At 44.0% G+C, this 22,046-nt stretch overlaps 1 protein-coding gene across 6 annotated transcripts in view; it reads right to left on the bottom strand.

Annotated features, from left to right (window-relative positions):
* PTPN13 (protein tyrosine phosphatase non-receptor type 13) overlaps positions 1–22,046 on the bottom strand; it is a 1,388,150-nt gene that overhangs the window by 1,281,430 nt on the left and 84,674 nt on the right. The gene's annotated exons all lie outside the window — the stretch shown is intronic.

Here is a 22,046-nt window from a genome sequence, read left to right as displayed (position 1 = left end):
TTGCAGCAAATTAATGAGAAATTATCAGGAACCCAGGGGGATATAGATAATCAGATCCCAGAGTAAAGCTCCTCACCTTTCTTGCAATTCACCACGCCCCAAAATGGCCAGAGATAAGAAACAGATTTCTTCAGATAAAATGCACTACATATAGGAGGCACGAAAAGTGAGACTAAGGTTATTTTTGTTGTGTAAGCCAATCAAGTGAGCTCCAGTCCTCCACAACTAAACTCCAATGGTCGCCCAGCCACTCTACCTTTTAAGAAACTCTCTCCCCAAGGGAAACAGTCAAAACAAAACCTTATGAAAAACTTTTTCAAAACTGAAATGTTTAAAATCAGAACATCTGTAAAATTATATGTACAGTTGTTTTCACCTACTGAAGAGCCGGTGGGTAAAACATATCAAGCCAGGTAGGGGACGTATTGGGAGTCTGGGTATTTGGATTAAGAGGGCCTTTATGAAACGTACCCTTTCTCTTGCAACAGAACTATGTCAGAATGGTAGCCAGTTTTTAAGTATGTCCCAGGTATACTCTATACCATCCTGATCAGAGAATATAGTCATTGGATAGCTTTGCTGACATGCTGAAGTTTGAAAATATGATCCATTAGCTCAAATTACGAAATGGTCAGGTTTGCTTGTGTTGCCCTTTTGTCACGTGGCCTCATTTTCATAATAAAGTTCTGGCATGCACAACTGACTATTTTCCTTTGTTGAGGTCCAGATGTTTGTGGCCCCAGACGCACAATGAAAGTTTAATTTATTTTTCAAACAGTAGCCCCCCAATTTTATTTGCACCCCCAACAAAAATGTGTAGGTGTTCCCTATTGGAGAACAAATAATGTGTTCTTTCACCCAAAGACCCCAATAGGGGTTTCAGCTAAGAAATCTACCAATCATGGATATCAGCAACGTACCACAAATTCACCTTAGAAGTGCTATCTAAGTAAGAATTACAGCATCCTTCAAATCTCTGCGAGCTCTGGGTGATGGCGCTAATTCACCATCAAAGCATATTTCAAGAAGGGATTGAGGGTGAACAGAGGCTGGAGCCTTCATATGGAAAATTCAGCATGATCTCCCACTCCACCTCTACATGACCATGGGAAATCAAAGCGTGAAAGCCACACACAGGATGTCTGGATCTGGGGTTGCAATAAAGCAACACTTCCTTCGTAAAGGTTAAAGGGTTTTCTTAATATGTTTTCTCAGGTTTGGCTCTGACTAGAATACATCTTAATATCTCTAAAGTTTGTCTTCACTTAAGTTTCAATATGCCATGTCTTCATTATCGGGACAATCATTCCCAGTTTTTAACTGGTTTTGAAAGTCTATACTACTACAACTCTTATGATGTTACATGCTTTGTTCTTAATCTTGTTTTCTTGTGATTGCTTCAAACCCTTTTCTCCCTTATGTGGGTATCCATAGATTAATGTGAAGCGCTATGGTGTTGAACCTGCGCATTAGAGGCACTGCCTTCATGTGGTGAAAACCACCCAAATCCTTGTGTCCATCAGCCCCCAACTCCCCTGGTGAGTGTGGCTTGCCACCACTTGGAGTATGGATGGGCCCTGCAAGTAACCCGTGGACAACACACAGAAACGTAGTCACAAATCCTCTTACACAGAATATTGGCTTTAGAAGCTTCTCATTTTTTATAGAAATAATAAACAGGGAGAAACCATGAATGTTAAGCGCACAAACATGAAACGAATATGTATATATTCTCTTAAAGATTTTGGCTCTTGACACCTTACCCCTGAACCTTGTGAACTGGGGTATCCGACCCAGCCCTTTAAGACGAGGTAGCAATACTTTGAGATGGATGGGGATGCAGAAGATACTGAAACATCAATAATCAAACTAACTCGGGAAGTTGGCAAATCACATCTGTTTTATTAGCAATTCTCTAAAACAGCAAGTTACAACGAAAATCGACTGATTCTCTCGATCAACTGAGTCAGCAAGTTTAATAAAAAAGCAGGTTATATAGTCAAAACTCGTCATCACGGACGTCATCCCACATGGCAAACTACAAAAACCTACTAGGGAAAGTGATTGGTTAAAAGGGAACATCTAGGTATACGTTCCATACTTGTCTGGGAAAGTGAATGGGTCTCCAACATCAGATGGGGCAACTAAACCCTCCTCTCATACAGGTCACTATGAACATCCTCAAATACACAACGCTCCATTGGTTATACAAACTATAGGGCTCTCTATTACGAGGCCCTCTATAGTTGGTTGGCACCCTCGTACCCCACTGTACTTTTTTACATACGCCAGCAGCACGCAGGCTGGCATCCAGGTGCTGGTGGGCTGGTCTTGACCATACCTTCACACCAATTAGCATGTCATCTATCATCCCCCTTGCAGCCTACTCGTCAATTAAGACTTTGAACTTGACCTTGGAAATGTTCTTTGCTCTGGAGAATACGAGGGAGTATAGCATACTCTTGTGTCCTAGAGTTGGTGTAGCACGTCATGATTATCTATTTTCATTCATCCACGTGACTGAAGACCATGTTTTTAGTGTTTTGCTGCATTTAAAAAACTATTATTCGATGAACTTCTGATGTCTTCAATGTTCTTGTGCCCCTGCTCTGAACAGGAGTTTGTTCTTTTCACACGTTTGTAGCTACTGTCTGGTCATTCAGGCCCAGGGCGGCCTTGACTTCTTGGTGCTGGTACAGCCTTGCCTTTCTTTGATTCACCTCTGTAATTAAATTGCTTTTCAGCTGCGACACACTGAAAAAGCCTTTCTTTTTCTGGTCCAGCTCTGCTAAAGTGCGTTGTGGAATCGTCCATAGTTCATTCGTATAGTAAATAAAAAATATAAAATATATAAGCATCTTCATCTCAAGCCCGAAACGTTGCTCATCATCGACACTTTCTTAGTGCCTATAGAATGTCTAGGTTCTCTTGTCTCTGCATTTCTTCTGGGTGTGTCAGCCTTGCTTCGCATGACGTCACTAATCTTCTCTTTTTCTAATTTTTCACACTTCTTCTGGGATTTCATTCAATTGGCTGTCATATTGTCGTGTATGCAGGTATGTTTTTCTCAATGGGAACCTCGCTTCCAGGATTCTCCTTGGTATTGGTATCTTCACTGGTACTGCAGGTATTTCACACTCTGGTTCCCAGCATATAGGCAACATGGGAGCGGTGCTTGAGGTGGGGGTACTTGGCTCCTCCTCTACACTTGTTTCATGTAAATTACCACTTCAAACCCTTCAACAAGGCTACAGATCCTCTCGGGCGTTGTCCCCATGAGGGGGGGGGGTGGTAGGCTTTCTCCCTGCCTTCAGGGCAACAGTCTTACTCCACCCAGCAGTGGTACAATGCTTGAGAGTTAATGGTGGAGAAAACCAATATTGAGTCTAAGGGCAAAAAACAAGTGGGCCCACAGATGATGCAGCCTACTGGGTAACTATTACCAGGCCAAACAACGATAGCATCCACTTTAAATCAATGCCAGGGACATCATGCTTAAACAAATTAGTGAATGAATCCCTTGAACGCAGGCGCTCCTGCCCACCGGTACCCACGACCTAGGTGCCCTGAAGTGATCACTCATTTCGCATTACCTAAGGTGGGCAAAAAACTCTGGGGGGCCTGGCAGCAGGACCCTTATGCTCTGGTACTGCCTTCAAGAAATTCTTCACTCTGGTGTAGTTTCCTCCAAATTTATGGATATTGTACAAGCCGGACCGCTATTTTGGCTCCGGGTGAAGGATCCAAAATCACAGCACTGGAATTACCCAGGTAGCCTGAGAGACTTCCTCAAGGGTTCTGATGGGAGAACTGCCAGGACCTTTGTTTGGGAGTCCTCTGAGAAGGGTTGCCAGCCTCAAACATCTTCCCAGGACTATCCACACTGTCCATCACTCCCTCGCCAACTCTCAACCATGGTTTCTCCTCAAAAATTCTTCCCGTCTCCCTGTACATCACTTTCCATTTGCCACAATGTTCCAGGTGGAGACCTGGCTTGCGCCCTTCCCCATACAGCACTGAGGAATGAACCATGTTAAAGCTGTCCAACCCTTCTCTCATTCAATAATCAAACCATGTGAATCTGGCTCCCTCAATTTTAGTAGGATAGCATAAATTATGCGGATATAGTTCTATTTGCCTATTCCTAAATCAGAACGACAGTGCATTTTACAAATCGCAATGACAGACCCTCTGAGGAATTTGGCTCCTGGGCTGTTAAAGGGTATTTTATCATTGCAGCATACCTTCATCACATACATGTAAAACACATCGATTTGGTGCCAAATAAAATTTAAGCTTGTGCAGCCTACCCTCCTAATGCAGGGGTTGTTGCACAGACTCACTCTGGATTTTTACTGACCACATGTCAACATGCAACCAGCTAATGTTCTTTTCCCAGTTCATTTATAATTTCAAGTCCCTTTTATATGGGTTTACACGAGGGGACTGCCACCTTTTCCCACGCTCCACTCTTGATGTTGCGCAACAGTTCGTACTTACAGGTTCTGTGCTCTCTCGCTCTGCTTCTCCTTGATGTAGTGAACTTGCCGCCGCATCATATCCTCATTGTTTCGTGCTCTAACTTTGCACCACATTTGAACTAGCTGATCCGCTATCCCATAGGTCTCCTCATTCAGCCTTTTCTACCAGTGATTCTGCATCCCGGGCATGTGGCTGTTTCGCTCCTTCTCCAACTCTTCTGGATTCTACCAGTTGTCACTCCCAATGCAGAGAGGGAGGATGAACAGCTCACTTCTTCCCGTTGCAGCACTGGACTGACCCTCTCAGGTTTCTGCATCACAACATGCTCTTGTGCAGACGAGCATGTCCTCCTTCCTCTGCGTCTGTTCATTGCATCCTTTCTTCCCTTTTCACTAAAGGAGAAAAGACTATGGTCTGCGTGCTGTGAACTCCAGCTTGTCACACTAGTTAAACTGTACAATGTTTACATCAGTCTCATGAAGACATCACTGATACACCAAAATGGCAGGTGATTGGTTCTAGAGGTGCTCTTTATACCAGATTACTTTATTCACTCACAATCTTTTAAAATAATAAGTAATCGATAGGGTTAATGGCTGGAACCGATTCTTCAGTAAATCAAGAGAACCCAAGACTCATCAGATCTAAAGAATGCGGCACCTTTTACATTGTTTGATGAACAACTGCTTAAAATATGGGCCTCTTCAAAATAATTCCACTATTATTACCCAGCGAAAACATTGTATTATTCACATCAAACTACAGACTAAAAGGTCAGAAAGACCTGAGCACCATATTGCCCAGTCTTCTATAACAACCATTGTGTGAGAATACGTGTCTGTATGGCCGTGCATGGGATACCCTGATCGACCCACACCATCCAGAAACCGGGATGCAACAGTCTCAGCCTCCCCGTGCTGAATGCTCCACCGCCATTGGAGACCAAAACAAACCCAAATCAGTTCTCAAAGTTGGCACCTACTTCTCATCGGCTGATAAAATCCATTCATCATATGTTCACTTCACCAGTGCACTCCTTGCGTCACAATAGGTATACCACACAGAGTGACATGTGACCAGCATGGAGGGCCTGCCATATGCTTAAGCAACTGCAGACTTCTAGCCGTGCTGTGCAATGAAACCCAAGATCAGGATGTGAAACTTGGTTCAACTGCCTTCTCCCCTTTAAATAAATTCTAGCCTTTGTAAATATTTTTAAAAGAGGGTAGGGGCAATCATTAAGAAAGTTTCAGCGGAGGAAAAGTAGAGACTGAAAAGATTTTGCAGGGTGATTTTCTTTCCCCAGACCACCGAACGCTACACATTTCTACTCGGGTCATTTTGCCCAATTAGAAGAAAAAGCTACGAGAATATTTTCCCTCTATGTTTTATTTGGATTCTGGCCCAGCTCCTAATTTTATCCAGCTGTGTATATTCAAAAAAGGTGGTTCCCAAGTCAAAGATTTAGGGGGGAAAAAAACGAGAAGCTGTTATTATGCCACGCTCCTTCCAAAATACAGTAGGTCAACTCAAACGCCAAGTCAGCAAAATAAGTGACTGTGCAAGCAATTTCCTCCAGGCATATCGTATTCCCTTAGAAGAAGTGGCGAAATGATTCAATTGGCCAGAGCAGAGTGTAAACAGAGCCAATTTCCCGCTCTGATTGGGAGAGCAGAGAGGGCGGTCTTTTACAGACACGGCGGATGCATTAGCTCAAAGGATGGGAGCATCTGTGAAAAGCGGCAGGATGTCATGCGGGACAGTCAGCCCTGCAGCCCCAACAGTACTCCACATTCTGGGAGCTTTCGCTCCCTCTTTCCTATTATTAGTAGCTCCCTCGTCGTCCTATGGTACAAAGTCTGCAGGACCAAGAGTTCCTGCTAGCTGAATGGTCTCATGAACCGAGGCCCCCCTTTCAAATCACTTCAATGTACAATATGGAAATCGGTCGCACATAGGCTTTCTCATTGGCCCCTTCGGGGACATTCCTGACAACTTTGGCAATATGTAGTTAGTTATCTGTGAACGCCAGAGTAATTTGCTTCCCGCATGCCAGCCAGCAGGTCTTAAGTGCTGTTGTCAGTAGGAATGAATGATGTGCTGGCTAAGTGATGCGTGTGTGTGTCCCCTACAGGGAAACGCTGCACTTTAGAAAGAAGCATTGGTAATGGCAAGAGTTTGTGCTTTTGTATTGGCATGGGAAAAGCATTTGCCCGGAACTGCTGTAGTGGTATTAACTGACCATCGATGGTGGCAGCTGCAAATTGGTGAGAGTGCCTGGCAAATGACTAGCACTTATACACAAGCTAAACCGGTTTGTTTTGCCAGTGCTCGCTTTTAACAGGACTTCCGTGAAAGACACACATATTGCTCATAACTCGAATATCTGAAGGAAGACCTGGTTAAGACATTTTATTTTTTACACTATCAGAAAATGAAAAAACACTGGTAGGCACTTTGAACACAACTTTGAATGGTAAAGCTTAATAGAGATAGCTCAAAGCGATCCTAGAAGGATGTGATTTTGGCAGGGGCGGGAAGGGGGTGGGCATGGCCATGGAAAGTTAAGGGTGGATAAATAACCATACTTCGGCAAGCTTTGACTGCCTCCTCATATTCCATTTCTCCCTAGCTGTACTCTAATACAATAGTTTTGGCTTAAAGGTGGCACTTGCCAAAACTAAAAACACTACATACAAATAGAGCTTTCAATCTTGTATGTTGAAAGACACAATACTACTGTATGCTATAAAAGGTGATCTTTTTAATACTTCCATAACCTGGGCCAGAACTAGGTAGGACTAGGCTAGACATGTGGAGGTAGGACTAAGCTAGACATGTGGAGGTAGGACTAGGCTAGGCATGTGGAGGTAGGACTAGGCTAGGCATGTGGAGGTAGGACTAGCCTAGGCATGTGGAGGTAGGACTAGCCTAGGCATGTGGAGGTAGGGCTAGGCATGTGGAGGTAGGACTAGGCTAGACATGTGGAGGTAGGACTAAGCTAGGCATGTGGCGGTAGGAATGCAAGCACATGCCGCAGACTTTCAACTAGTACAAATACTCGTAATCAGCTCTCCTGTCACTTATCTGTCTCTCTGCGTGTGGATGCCCACGGGCTTTGGCGCGGTACAAGCATAGTAACATAACATAACACAACATAACAGACCTATGCTGGTATTCTACCATTCCATCGCAAAATATATCAACAAAAGACTGATGTGGCTGCAATGTAGATGTGGGTTGGCTTAGGGTATTAAGGTAGGGAGTTGTGAAGGGGGGAGGTGTGTGCGGGGGATCTCCCTCACAATGATTTGTGGTAAAATGTGTTATTTAAGAAATACTCAATACAATGGGCTTCAGGGAAATATTCTTGAAGAAATCGCGTAGATCCCCCTATGCCAAGAAAGAGCACAAGTGCTGCATCAACTCACGCTATTGATCCCAACGGGAGAAAACACATACTTGATCGACAGTGTAGAAATACAACTTTCCGATTACTCTGCAGCACAAGGATAACATAAGGTACGTTGGCACGAGTGGGAGGACATCTTTTTATTTTTTTATTCTAAGGGAATGGCACTCTACCAGTGTCCTGCCCTCACCTGCCAGTGGGTCGCTTCCTGAAAGACGGACACGTGCCAAATGCTGAAACGTACGTCTAAAAAAGGAAAAGATGTAACCAGTGTTTTACATACAAACTGTTCTTTTACTACTTTGACCGGAGCAGCAAAAATGATATGTATTCATCTTCACTTCTTGTGACCACACAGGCTCCTTCCAAGGAGGCCACTGGATGAAATGCGAGGTCCTTGCAAACTGGGAAGGGTTCGTAAGCGGTCAAGGTGGATACTCCCACAGATTCCTTCCAGCACATTGGTGATTTGAAGAAAGGAATCCTGCTGCACGATTAACAGGTCTGGACGTCCCTCTGAACTCCCCCTAAACTTAAAACCCAAGTGCGGTTTGCTCCCAGATTGGCGGTCTTCTGAACTCACTTCCCCCAAAATGTTTCCAGCGATCACAAGCGTCCCGTCTCAAAGAGCGATTCATTTTCAGAATGCAGGTCCCACTTTCACTTCTAAGACAGTTTGAAAGAGGGTCGACAAGTATCAAGAAGACTTCACATGGTGTCATAGTAGGAGGTTTGTGGTCTAGACGCTAATGTGCACAACCATTCCCCAATCAAACTGAATTCAGAAAAACATACTGCAGCGTACATGGAAGCAGGACGTGAGGTGTGTTGTGGTGTGGGGTGCCACTGCCAATACAGCCATAACCATATTTTGAACGTGGAGTCTAAAAAGGTAGTGGACCCTTAATTCCATTCGTTCAATATAACAGCGTCAATTTACCCATTAAGCTATTCCCCCTTGAGCTCCCTTTCTGCGGCCGAGTGGTAAGAAATTACTACATGAACAAGTGGCAGCTTTCTTAATCTGCTCTCATGGACTAATCACCTCAAGCAACATTTAATGTATGCAATCATTTCACAATATAACATTCCCTCGCCATCTTCTTCATACAACACTACCATTGGCCATTAATGGATGTAGATGGACAATTGTGAAAGTACCTGGGCATACAATAGCAGTGCTTGTCAAATACAAACTACATATACACTTCAGTGGAGGACACGTGCACTGCTTCTAAATCAGACATTTATTTTTACAGATCCAGTTAACCCATTCACTCTCAGAAGACTGCTTTGAAATAACACTGGCGGGCACTTGAAGCACAAAAGTGTATCGTTATTGCTCAAAGCTAGCTCAGGGATCCCAGGAGGGGGTGTTTCAGGCATGTCCAAGGGCAGCCAATGAGTGGGTATTTAACCAAATACCTACAAGCTTAGTCACGCATATCCCATCTCCCTTCTAGCTGTACTCCAATGCAATCGGTTTGGTTTATACATGACACTTTAGCGCCACCTAATAGTAAAAACTATAAAGGGTCCTGTGAGATTGACAAAAGCAAATGGGGCGAAGAGGAGGGTTTTAAACCTGCCACAGAGTGGAATGAGCAATCTACAACTCTGAAATCTAACGTTTGGGATCTCTTCAGGCCCTTAAATGATTACAATGTGTGCTCAAAAGGATATGAGGGAGCCTGGCACAAGAGCACAAGTGTAACGGTCCCCCAGGTCAATGGGAAAAAATGTATCCTAGTTCCACGGTTTTGCTAAATCAAGCAGCAGTCCAGTGTTATTGGGGGGTGGAGGGGGGGGGGGGCGGAATCTGTGTGATCACTGACTTTTAAATGCCAAATCCCAAAATATGTTTTTTCTTCGTTTCGCCCAATTTTATGGGGGGGGGGGGATATCCCTGCCGCCCCCAACCCCATACACCCTCTACAGTATACATTACCCTAACCCACCCTCACATATAACTATGGTGCAATTTGCAAAAGAATAATACAAGGAACTCGGATTGGGCATTTTCGGGGCCGCAGTGCTTATAGGATCCCGGGTTAGGGCATACAAAATATGACACTCCCACAAATTAAAAACATGAGCAATGTTTAAAGCTAAAACCAAGAGAAAATAAAGGAGCTTTGGAAGCAATGGTCGCGTACAGTCAGTGGTGTGACTTTTCTATGTAATTTGGCACAAGTTGGAGACGCTGAAATATGAGCTGCTCATTTCTCAGCTAATAAGGATAAATTAAACATGACAAAGAACTTTCAGTGAACTTAAGACACATTCCCCAAACAAAAGCCATATGGAACTGCTGCACATCCACGAAGCAGGACCCTAGGCCCGTTCCTCTTGCATTTAGGAGCCCTTTCTCACCTTGCAATTGATTAGCAGCCCTGATCTGCTCAGAGCCTACAATGAGACATCCTGGGAATCAAGCCTTTCACATCAAAGGGAAACTATGATGTTTAATGGGCAATTCCAACCTTTCGAATGAGCCGAGATTGCTACACATGCTAAACTCCGACATTAAGCCAGCAACAGGAATATGCGGCTCTAATAGATCGTTCCCAAAGGATGTGTGCACGCTTCCCCTATTTTGCAAAACGATACAAGATGATGGCACTGCTGTGGCTTGAACAGGTAATAATAGCAGTTGATGTTTCTTTTTCCTTCGTTTGAATTTTTTAAATTTGAAACCAAAAGTATACAAGGCATATGATAAATATAGCAAATGCTTTAAGGTACAGATAATATGATATGATAGGGTATTTATAACGTGCTTAATACCCAGAGGTTTCTAAGTGTGGACCCAGGGATCGAACCCATGTTGTTCCATGTCGTCGTGCTTCCCGTCTTGCTTCCATGGGAAGCACGTTGCTGCGCAGCTATCCTCCCGAGATAGCTGCGTGCATTAGAGAATATAAATAAGACAAAATGTGAGCAAAGTATATATACAATACTATTGTATAAAGGAATTCAAAACTTTTGAATAAGGGGGATAAGTATACAAGAACAAAAAGACCTACAAAACATGAGAAAAGGAGGCAGAACATATACAAAAGGGAGGGGCGGAACATGCAGAATCATGCATGGTAAAACCATGACCAGAAATATGTATGGGGGTTCGTGTTAGATAACTTAGAAAATACTGCCATTTCAACTGATGCTTAAGTAGTGGAAGAGGAGAGGAAGCATTACATGTTTCCCACCCATGGATATTACAAATGGAATTCCACCACAGTTTATAATTAATAGGATCCACATTTTTCCAGTTGGCAGTGACAGTTTGGATTGCAACCAAAATCAAATGGTCAAATAGGTAACAAACATTCATATTCATAGTATCTTGTAATGACCAGCTGCCAAAAATAAGAATTTTAAAACAAAAATCTGGTTGTAGGTTAAAAATACTTTTGACAGTATTCCACACACAATTCCAAAACGGTTTAACATGTTAACATTCTACAAACATATTTTTGAGAGAGCCGAGAGCATGTAGGCAGATCCAGCATCTGTCCCTGAGCGCTACTTTACATTTGAAGAGTGCTACAGGAGTAATAAAAGCTCTGTGATGAAAAAAGAAGAGGGTTTGGAGCAAGCCTGCTGATGTGGTAACCTTGGAGACATTCCTCCATGCTAGAGTCCAAAGTAGTTGGTTATCTAGAAGTGTAGTCTTGCTGCCAATCAATATGGAGATCTTCCACACCTTGAGGGTTGGTTCTTTCAGACAGGACTTTGTAAAACATGGAGGCGGTAATGTCAGAGTTGAGCATGTGTAGCAATCTCCCCACATTAGGAATGTTGGAATTGCGCATTAAAACAACATAGATTTCTACAATTGCACAGGTAATAGTCAAACATTGCTGTATGAAAGAGACCGGAATATGAAAATTAGTGGTAAATTCATTCAAAGGGATTGGAGCACCTTGAAAAATGAACTGATCGATATACCTTATGCCCCAGAGAGCCATGGTTTTCAACAACTAGATTTTCCATGAACCTTTATTAGAGGATTAAACCAAATATAAGGAAAGTTGAACAAGGAGGATTTTAAGAGAGGGGAACATATACATTCTAAGAAAATAGGCAGATAGGCGGATACAAGTCTATTTTTCTGCTTGATGAGGTAAAAATCAGCAGGGGTTATAGGGGAAACATTGTACCTAATTGGGTAACCATTGCGTACCCAATTAGGTACAATGTGTAGAGGGGCAGCTGTATACATCGCAGGAGATCCCGCCCCCTGCCTCCCATATACTGGAGACATGAGACCGTGCTGTGTTTGACACGGCCATTGTGCCAATACCGCAGCGAGTATTTGGAGGAAGATACCCATTGAGAGAGCCCTATCGAATGTACACCCGGAGTAATGGTATCCTGCAGGTGGAACTCCCTGACGGAATATGAAAAAGAGCAAAGAAGAAGATGAGCCAGTGACGTCATGAGAAGGTGTGCTCGACGTTTGGTGGATAATAAGAATTTGTTCCACCCTCCAATGGATTGGTGTGCTCATTTTCCGCTGCCGCACACAGTCTCGTTCCCTCCTACATCCGCTCCCTTGGTTTACGTGGATCCAGTTGGCAGAGGGCCTTCATGGCAACCATCCTCTTTCAAATCCTGGGGGTACGCCCCTTCCGAGTGGCCTCTAACCACTCCAGTGCCTAGGCCTTGTCCTGAGGATGCGTTTTCTGGCAGGTTTCAAACGCTTATGCACTCTGATTCAATGAAGACACACTTTAAGGATCTTTTCAAGGAAATGTATCCTAAGCCACCTGAATTGCAACCTGCTTTGGTTACTCCTTTGCAGGTCCTGGTAGTGCCATGTCCTCCCCAACTTCCAGTGGGGCCTCCGCCTCTTCTGCCTCCACTTTCACCTGTGCTAAAGTCTCTCGTTGCACAGTCAAGTCTGCCCACGGGGTCTGACGTGCCAAGTGCTGCGGATCAGGATTCTGTTCTCGCTGCGACGGAAGATGGTGAAGCAGATCAGGATAGCGACGACCCGCCGCTCTATTAGACCAGGTTGTGGATATGATGGCGATGCTAGACATTCCAATACCCAAGCCTCTGGATTCACAAGAAGGTGTACTTTCTGGAGACTTTACTCTGTCAACAGGAGCGCACCGGCCTATTCCTTCAAAAGGATGTCCTGGACGAAGCACGCAAGGTCTGGAAAAACCTAATTCTGGGCACCATCTAAACACGAAGATTGACGCTCGCTACAAGCTATACGTGTCTGAAGAGATATCCTTGACTACATGTCCACTCCCCTCATCAGCAGTGGTGGCAGCAGCTAGGCTGCAGTCTAAGCCGGCCTCTACATCCTCCACGGCAGCGTCCCAAATCCTTTCCAAGGAGGACAAGCTTCATGATGGGATTGGAGAAAAAGTATTTGCCAACTCTGCCCTCCAGCTGCGTCAGGCTAATACAGAGTTCATCCTGGCGGCTGCTAATCTCAAACTGTGGAAAGAACTGTCTGAGTTTCAGGAATGCATTCCTCCTGACAAGCTCAAAGACTTTACGGGCAGCTTATCCGATGCCAAAGTTCTGGAGCAGGACCTGCTGGAGGCCACGGCCCATCATGTCGACACTTCTACTCGGGGCCTTATGGTTGGAATACAAATCTCCTGGCAAGCGTGGCTGCATGCTACGAAGTTCTCAAAGGAGGCTCAGGACAAGGTACTTGATCTTCAATTCAAAGGAAAGGAACTACTCCACTCCTCCACTGATGAGGAGCTCACCAAAACCAAGGCAAGCACGCAAACTGCTAAGTCTTTGTCGGTCCTTGCCAAAACCCCAGCTAAGGCAGCTTATGCCCAGAGATCAGGTTCTCAAACAAGGTCCTTCTCTGGTTTCAGAGGTTTACAGGGCCGCCATGCGTGCTGGGCATATGTTCCCACTGAGTGCATTTGCCGCAAGCAGCAAATGCAGGGTGGCCGTTTCTTTCGCGATCAACAGCCTCCTATTAATTGATGCTTTTCATTGGTCACACAAGTGGGAGGACAAATCTCGTCTCATCTGGAGGCGTGGCAGACCATCACAGAAGACCGATGGGATTTATCCGTCTCCCAGGCAGGCTTCCGTTTGCCCTTCCCCTCTACAGAAACTTCTAGACCTCAGACCAGTGGGGCCGGTTCCCTTGTGGGAGCAAGGGGAGAGCTATTATTCCCATCTGTTTAGAGTGCCCCAACCCAACCAGGCTAGCCTGCACAATATCCTCGACCTCTCCAATTTCAATCTCTTTCTACACCAATAGAAATTTAAGATGATTACGCCCGGCCAGATAAAGTCCTCTATCCTGAAGGGCGATTGTCTCAGCGTAGTAGACCTTCAGGACGCCTACATGCATATCCGGATTTGGAGCCTGCATTGAAATTACTGCGCTTCTCTGTGGGAATGGCACAATTCCAGTATCGAGTACTTCCATTTGGTCTCAGCTTGGCACTCCGTGTCTTTACGAAGATCATGGCAGTCATTGCAGCATTCCTCAGACTGCAGAGAATTCCTGTATACCCATACTTGGACGATTGGCTCCTGCGCAGTCCTTGCCCACAAACCTCAATGGCCAATCTTCAGTCTCTCCTCCAGCTCCTGTTCCATCTTGGGCTGTCAATGAACTGGCGGAAATCGTCGATGACGGTTGCTCAAGACCTAATCCTTCTAAGTTTCTGTTGGGATACTGTCTGTGTCACATTGTTCCTGACAGAGGACAGGATTGCAGACCTTGCAACCATGTGTCAGCTCTTCCTGCAGTCCTCCCACATGCCAGCCTGGTGGTTCCAGAGACTCCTGGGCCTTATGGCCTCTTGTGTGTTAGCTTTATCGATTCGCGACTGAAGATGAGGCGCACTCAGCTTGCTTTTCAGAGCTGCTGGTCTCAGGTCCCGGATCCAGACCCCAAGATGATTCCAGTCCCGTCCTCCATGACGGCGGATCTTCAATGGTGGTTGACCGCCAGCAACCTTTCAGTGGGGACCTCCTTGCAGGAGCCATGCCCACAAGTAACAGTTACTATAGACTCCTCCCTTCTGGGGTGAGGAGCTACACTGCGTCAGCTCGAAGTGTACGATTTGTGGACGCCCCAGTACAGGTCGTCCCACATCAATTACCTAGAGCTTCTGGCAGTTTTTCTGGCGCTCAAGGCTTTTCAGCCCTTTATCACCAACAGAGTGGTTCAAATTCGCACAGACAATTCTGTAGTGATGTTCTATATCAACAGGCAGGGGGGCACCAGATCTCCCCCTCTGGTGGACTTAACTATCCAAATTTGGAATTGGGCTATACAACACAATGTCTGGCTTCAGGCAGTGCACATTCCGGGTCATGGACTCCCTCAGCTGCCAATCTGCAGTGAGTTACGAGTGGGAGATGAACACCGATGTTCTCACAGAGATCTTCCAGCAATGGGGATTGCCTGCGGTGGACCTCTTTGCAACATTAACCAACAGGAAACATCTTCTTTGAGCCTCCACGGACGGTCTCAGAGTGTCTTTCTTGGATGGCTGCTCTCGAGATCCCTTGGGACAACATGAAAGCTTAAGCCTTCCCTCCATTGCTGCTGATTCATTGGTCGGTCTGCAACCTCAGGAGTGCTTCCAACTGCACTCTCCTCTTCATAGCTCCTTGGTGGCAAGCCAGGTTTTGGTTTTCGGAACTGCAGCACCTGTCTGTGTTCTCCCTGATCAGGGTGCTGCACATTCCCGACCTCCTTCACAAGAGCAATCACCAGTTGTGGCGTGGTTAGGAAAGATTTCCATTCATGGCTAATCTTCTCCCCTTGTTGTGTAGCTCACAACGGTTTGCTGTTATCGGACCATCCTAGCCTGACTTTTGCTAGTGGAGCTCAGCCTTCTGCTGTACTCTGCTGGGCTTTAGCTCATTTTGTTACGGGGAAACAGAAATGCCCTTAAGACAGTCGGTACTGGGAGACTTTGTTTCTCTTAGTCTTTCACTTTGTTGCTATTTCTTGGTAACATTTTAGCAGTGCACAAAGTACCTTACAGAACAGTGCACTGGGGTCCCTTTTTCATTTTAAGGGCCTAGACACCCTCAAAGGATTTTTGGTGAATGTACAATTGTGCCCTGGACAGAGCTGGTGGCAGCTGTTACTTTTTATGTGTTTTCAACTCATTTCAATGGTCCAAACCGCCTTTAAAGCATTTGGCCCAGGACAGTGGCCAGTGCCTAAAATGGCCATGCCACAAGGTCCTTTGTTGTGTCCTTTGGCCATCTTGTCCCTTTGCCTTCCCCAGGTCGAGCAGACTCGGGAAATTCCATATTTGGTCATTCAGACCCCTGCACAAACCGAAGCTTTCGCGAGCTTCTGCATGCCTCGAGTCTGTGCCTCAAGGATGTGGCTGGAGCTGTCTAGTTCCAATACACATCCTGGGTGCCAGGGACCACTGTGGTCCGCGATTGGTCCACGTCTGGGTTGGTTGTATGTTAGCAGATCTCTCATTGGTTTCTCTACATTTTGGCACAAAGGAGATTTTGGATAAAAGAAGGCATCTTACACCCATTCCAGGTCGATCTTCTGAGTTCAAACCAAACTTAGTAAAGAAGCCAAGAATTCTGAATCAACGAAGCAGATCGGTGGAACCACTGGAAGGTTTGTCACCCAGAGCCCACTGTTGTCCCGTCGGACCACCTGTTTTTGATCGAACCTAGAAGGCCCTTCAAGGGCGCTTCGACCCATTGGAATAGTGGGACCAACTATTCTCGGCACTTCCTGCTTAACCTGTAAGCAAGACTTCTCGGATGTCATCCTGGACCGCCCAGTGAACTGACCAGCTTGTACGGGACCTTTGCCTTGGAACTGCTTTTGAGCTCAAGGCTCCACTCATCTTAGGGACTAGACTGCCTCTTAGTTAGGGTTTGAATTGTGAAGAACTGCCTAAACGATATTCCACCTGTGTGACCCCTTTCTTTGCACGTTGTGGATCAATACTGTGTACTATTCCTTTAGGCCATTGGTTACTGTATATAGGTTTGCTAGACTGGTGGTGTGTTGGTTTTGTTATTACTGCTCGATAATTAGTTTGTGGTTGACTTAAAAGGCCTTTAATAAATGTATATATATTTTTGATCTACACCTGACAGATGAATTTGTGGTTTTGTTTACTGTGTGTGCTCATTGTGGCCTTTCGATCACCCTCACCCCTCCCAAAACCTAGTCCTGATCACCCTAATGCTACCGCGATTGGTCTGGCTTGTCCAGATGGTTACCCTGTTCCAAGAAACTAGGTTGGCCTTATGAACCTCTGCCCACCAGGTCAGAGTTCAGAAATCCATCTTAACAGGCACCTCTCCCCACAATCCTTCTGCTTGGCGGCCTGGTACTGGAGTGCCGATCATTAATGCAGCTCAATCTCTCCGAGGATAAGGTGCGCATATTTGAAGCGGCACATAAGGCTTACAAAAGGGTTCAGTACAGGAGCAAATTACTCTGATTTTGTAATTGGTGTCTAGCTAAACAGCTTGATCCTAGAAGATGGCTTTTTTGATTGTAGTAGCATCTGCGAGAAGGATAAGTGAGCTTGAAGCCCTCTCTGTCGAACATTTGTTTCTAACTTTCCACAAGGAAATAGTTGTGCTTCACACTCACCCTTCTTTCCTTCAATTCTTTTTCTGAATTCCACTTAAACCAGTCAATATCTTTACCGGTTTTCTTTACAAACCCAGTCTCCTATGCCGAGAGGGTTTTTGCACAATCTAGACATCAGACGAGCTCTGAGGTTTTATCTCGACATAACAAGTGTACTTAGAAGTTCTTCACAACTCCTCGTTACCGAAGGTGACCCAAAATGGAAACCAGCCTCACAAGCATCCATCTATCGTTGGATAGCTTTATGTATTTCCGAGGCCTACAAAATACAAGGCCTTCAGCCCCCAAAGGGCATTCCTGCACATTTGGTCTGGGGCAAAGTGGCTGCTGTTGCCTTCCAAAAATACGCCCCTTGGGAGTCCATAACCAAGGCTGCTACGTGGGCTTCCCCTCCGGCTTTTTGAAGACATTGATGCTTTAAAAGTGCTTCAGTCCCGTCTCGATGTAGGGAAGGGGACTATGGACTAGGAGTAAGGTAGCCACTACAGTGAGTAACTGTCATTTCTTATAATCTACTGTCGCAATTCTGCAAACTATCTCCTCTCGTGCTGATCATCCAGATACATTATTTTGTACCACTAAATATTTAAACGCCAAATGATAGCTAAACTGCTCTCCTCAAAACTGCATCTGCCCTTACAATTACCTGGATTTGAAGCAGTTAGTAACAATAGATTGAGGTTAAATTACTTCTTGTATTCAGATCATGAATAGTCTTTAAGATCGATTATTGCTTTCTGTGCAACCCTATAATGCAATTTTAGACACCAAAAATGCTTATGGGATAAAAGACAGGCAGCTGGTTTCCCTACCTCCCTCCAAGGAGACACATGCAGACCGATTCCTTTACTTTCACGGCTCTTGTTGAGAAATTACGACCAACAAACCATACAGAAAATATTCCATCTAATATGAAGGTCTTAAAAGTAGAGTTCACTAATCTTAGAATGCACATGACAGATGATGAATTTAAAGTTAATAACTGTAAAAAGGACTTGAGTTAAAAGCCTGTGATTGCACAAGTTGCAACATTAAAAGAATGCTTTTGTACATTTGGAAAATCATAACAAGTGGTAGAATTTAACAATGTTCATTTTCTACAGGAAAATGGTGATCAGGTTTGTAGAAGATTTACAGAAAAGTGTATACTGATCTGCTAAAATAAAAATGTTCCTCCTGCATTTGAGGTGGGTAATGCTCAAAGAATACCCTCATGGAAGAAATCACCCCAAGCCTCACCAATTAATATTCAGAGCGCTCAAACAGTCTTCCGACTCTTAAGGGGGGCTGTAAAAGTGTTTCCCCGAGCTTGTAGTTAGTTGCGTCCAATTATATTCATCCAACAGGATTTTACAAAGGCAATAGTGGCTAAACAAAGACATTCCTGGCTTTAGATCTAGACTCCAAGGTCATGATCTGAGATGCTGCTTACAGGATCCATGTTACATATGCCCTTATAGTTTATTGATGCCAAATTTACAGAGGCTTCGGAACTTTCAACTTGATTTTGGTCACCAATTTCTCACACTAGCAACACCTAGATTGATAGTTATGCTAACCAGCCTTTCCTTTTGTCACTAGCAAGGTCATATACTGTACCTAATGGTCACGATATTTGATTAGGTTTCATTTTTTATAACAGGACACCCATGTCACATTTATGTGACATGGGTGTCTGGTTATTGATTTTCGGGGGGGCGGGGAGTAGCACGATTAATTTATTCTGCCAGTACTACCTCACTGTCTCCTACACACAATTGCGGACAATTTATGTTACAAAATGTATCTGTCATAACTTCTACATATGCTAATATTATTTATTCCACCATGATTAGCATCTTGATTAGCATCTTGGTTATAATCTGTTCTAATATTTCTACAATTATTATAACCTTCACACCTCATCAGTAAGCAGTTATCTTTTGATGTTTGAGTGGTTTAGTCACTCTGTAAAGAGAGCACACTTTACAAGAGATTAGAAAATAAAACAAAGCTATTATGATTTGTGTTTGTTTCCTGGGGAAAAAACAAATATATGTAGAATGAGAAAAATGAATCCGCTTGCAACTACTCAAGCAGTGGGTATAAAAGGGTGGTAAAGGTGTTTCTAAGCCGTCAAGAACAGCCGAAACAGAATGCCAAAACCACTATGTGCAAATTAATAATGTGTTCTTATACAGCGCTTCTTCCATGAATTTCCCATAAGTACATTGGGTATCAGGTAATATTATCCCCACCAAAAATATCGCTGTACATATGGTCGTCGGGAACGGCCATAGACGATATTTTTGGTGGGGATAATTTATGGGGTAAATGGATGGGGGTTTGCAGGGGTGTCCCCCACTCCCTTTTAAAATATATGGGTGTTTCAGGGGTGTCCCCCGCAGGTTCCATGGGGTAATATTGCCGCAAAAATATGGTGAAACTTTTGTATGGCGATATTTTTGCGGCGCTATTATCACATGGAACCGTACATTGTAAGCCAGTGGAAGACATGGGAGGGATATCAGGATAACAGGATTGGTTTGCAAACAGCGAATCAGAGGGGCACTGCCACATACACATGCCCACTCCAATATCACCTCCGGCACGTTGAAACCTGCGTCAGTGACAGACTTGACCAATTTTGTCGATGGGATTTCTTATTTACTGCTTGGGAATATTGTTTACGATGCAAATACTGTGCAATTGATGTAATTTAGCACATGATGCAAACAGTTGTACCCAAAATTCATGATTTGTCAAAATAATTAATATTTCGATGACCTAGGTTTTCCCACAGAATCATTTCACATGATCCGTATATTATTTTGTTTCAGAAGAAATGTACATGGTGAATCTACTACTTTAGTTTTGCTTTTTATGGCAATATTGAGGCAGATAAGGGTCAGAACTCTCAGTTCTTCTTTATAAATGTGTAAGAATACTGACAAACTAATGGTATAGTCTGGGAAAGTCAGTTTATCTTCTGGGCTTGGAACCTTTGAATGCAAAGTTTTTGTAGGGGAATGGCACAAATTAATTTTATTAGTATACTGGTCCCCTGATAAGCAGCTACTACATTGTCTTGCCTTTGAAAGGGAAACAATTAATTTATTCAGAGAAGTGAGCTGCAAAACACTTTTTAAAAATCATTTTCCTGGTATAGGAATTTTACATATTGCCACATACTCCCACTTATTAATGATGAACTTACGTCTCAAAATGTGTACATGCCACTAGCGCAGATGTTTGACTCTGCATAAGAGATGGTGTGCTTTATGCATGTGAACAATGTGGCTTGTGGAGGACTTTATTATTGGTAGTAGCTTACAACTTGCCCTGTTTACTCCTGGTGAACTATAAAACATCACCGACAAATCGGATTATATGTAAGGCTCAGAAGCATTTTAATATCAGAGGTTCATTGTTAATTGCTGGGATCCTTTTGATAACACCAAGGTAAATGCACTTGTAAACTTTTAGATAAAAGGCATGTTGTGTGCTGTGTATTTTATACATGTATTCCTTCATCTGTAATCATGTTTTAGGCAAGCTTTCCCACATACATATCTAATTGAGTCTAAGGCTCTCAAAGAAAATATATACCGTGGACCAAACAGTACAGGAGAAAACACATTTAAATCTCAACAAGCACATACTCCATTTCAATTATTCTACTTTCTGAAATCATTTTTAAAATAAACATATCAAATAAGTCTTTTTAGGTTTTAAATTGACGGATATCCTTAGTTTATTAGGTTGCTGCAGTTTAAACAGTGCTAAAACATTCAATTTGCCTTATACGAAAGGCACATAAAAAGTAATGACCAAGCAGTAGTCTATTTAAAATCAAGTATCACTACTGACTTCGGCAGCAGATTGAAAAATAATCATTGGACCTGCAGCAACTTTGCCAAAGCAAGTAAACGTTTGTCTAGACAGGCAGGAGGTGTCGCAGGAGGTGTCAGTCTACCCAATATCCAGAACAGCTGAAGGAAGAAAGAGATTTTACAGTAACAGCAAAGCTTGTAACCTGTGGTAAACACATTTGAGTAGAAAAGTTTAACGTTCCTGGATCGGGAAAATACGAGATGGGAAGAAAGAGCTAGCAAATCAATGCCAGGGTAATACAAAACATTGCCATTTCTGAATCTGAAGCCACACAGAACGCGTGCAGGACCATTATCACAGTGCTGTGTTGCAAAATCAAATATATAGATGGACAAAACAAAAAATTCTAATAACTGAAACAGAATCACGATCCTAGGCTTCATATTATGCAGGACCAAATGTTACAACAACAATTAGCACCCAGGGAAGGGGGCAACCAATCAGGTTGCTCGGATCGTGGGCGGAATCCCACAATCCAGGCCTGCATCCTGAGTAACTTGATGTCTGCTTCCCCCACCACCATCTCCCCCCCCCAGCCTTCCTTCCCTTCTCCTTAATTTCCTCATCCCACCCAAGCCCGCTTACCTGATGGCTTCGCTGCCACTACCTTCTTGGTTCTGGCTGCCATTGAAATGGAAGAGGGGCTCCGCTTGGAGCCCAGTCTTCCAGCTCTGTGGC

The sequence above is a fragment of the Ambystoma mexicanum genome, chromosome 6q (genome assembly GCF_040938575.1).
Source record: "Ambystoma mexicanum isolate Mex_15411 chromosome 6q, UKY_AmexF1_1, whole genome shotgun sequence".
Classification (NCBI taxonomy): domain Eukaryota; kingdom Metazoa; phylum Chordata; class Amphibia; order Caudata; family Ambystomatidae; genus Ambystoma; species Ambystoma mexicanum.
Note: the sequence above shows the minus strand (reverse complement) of the source record. Positions and strands in the feature narration are given on the sequence as shown.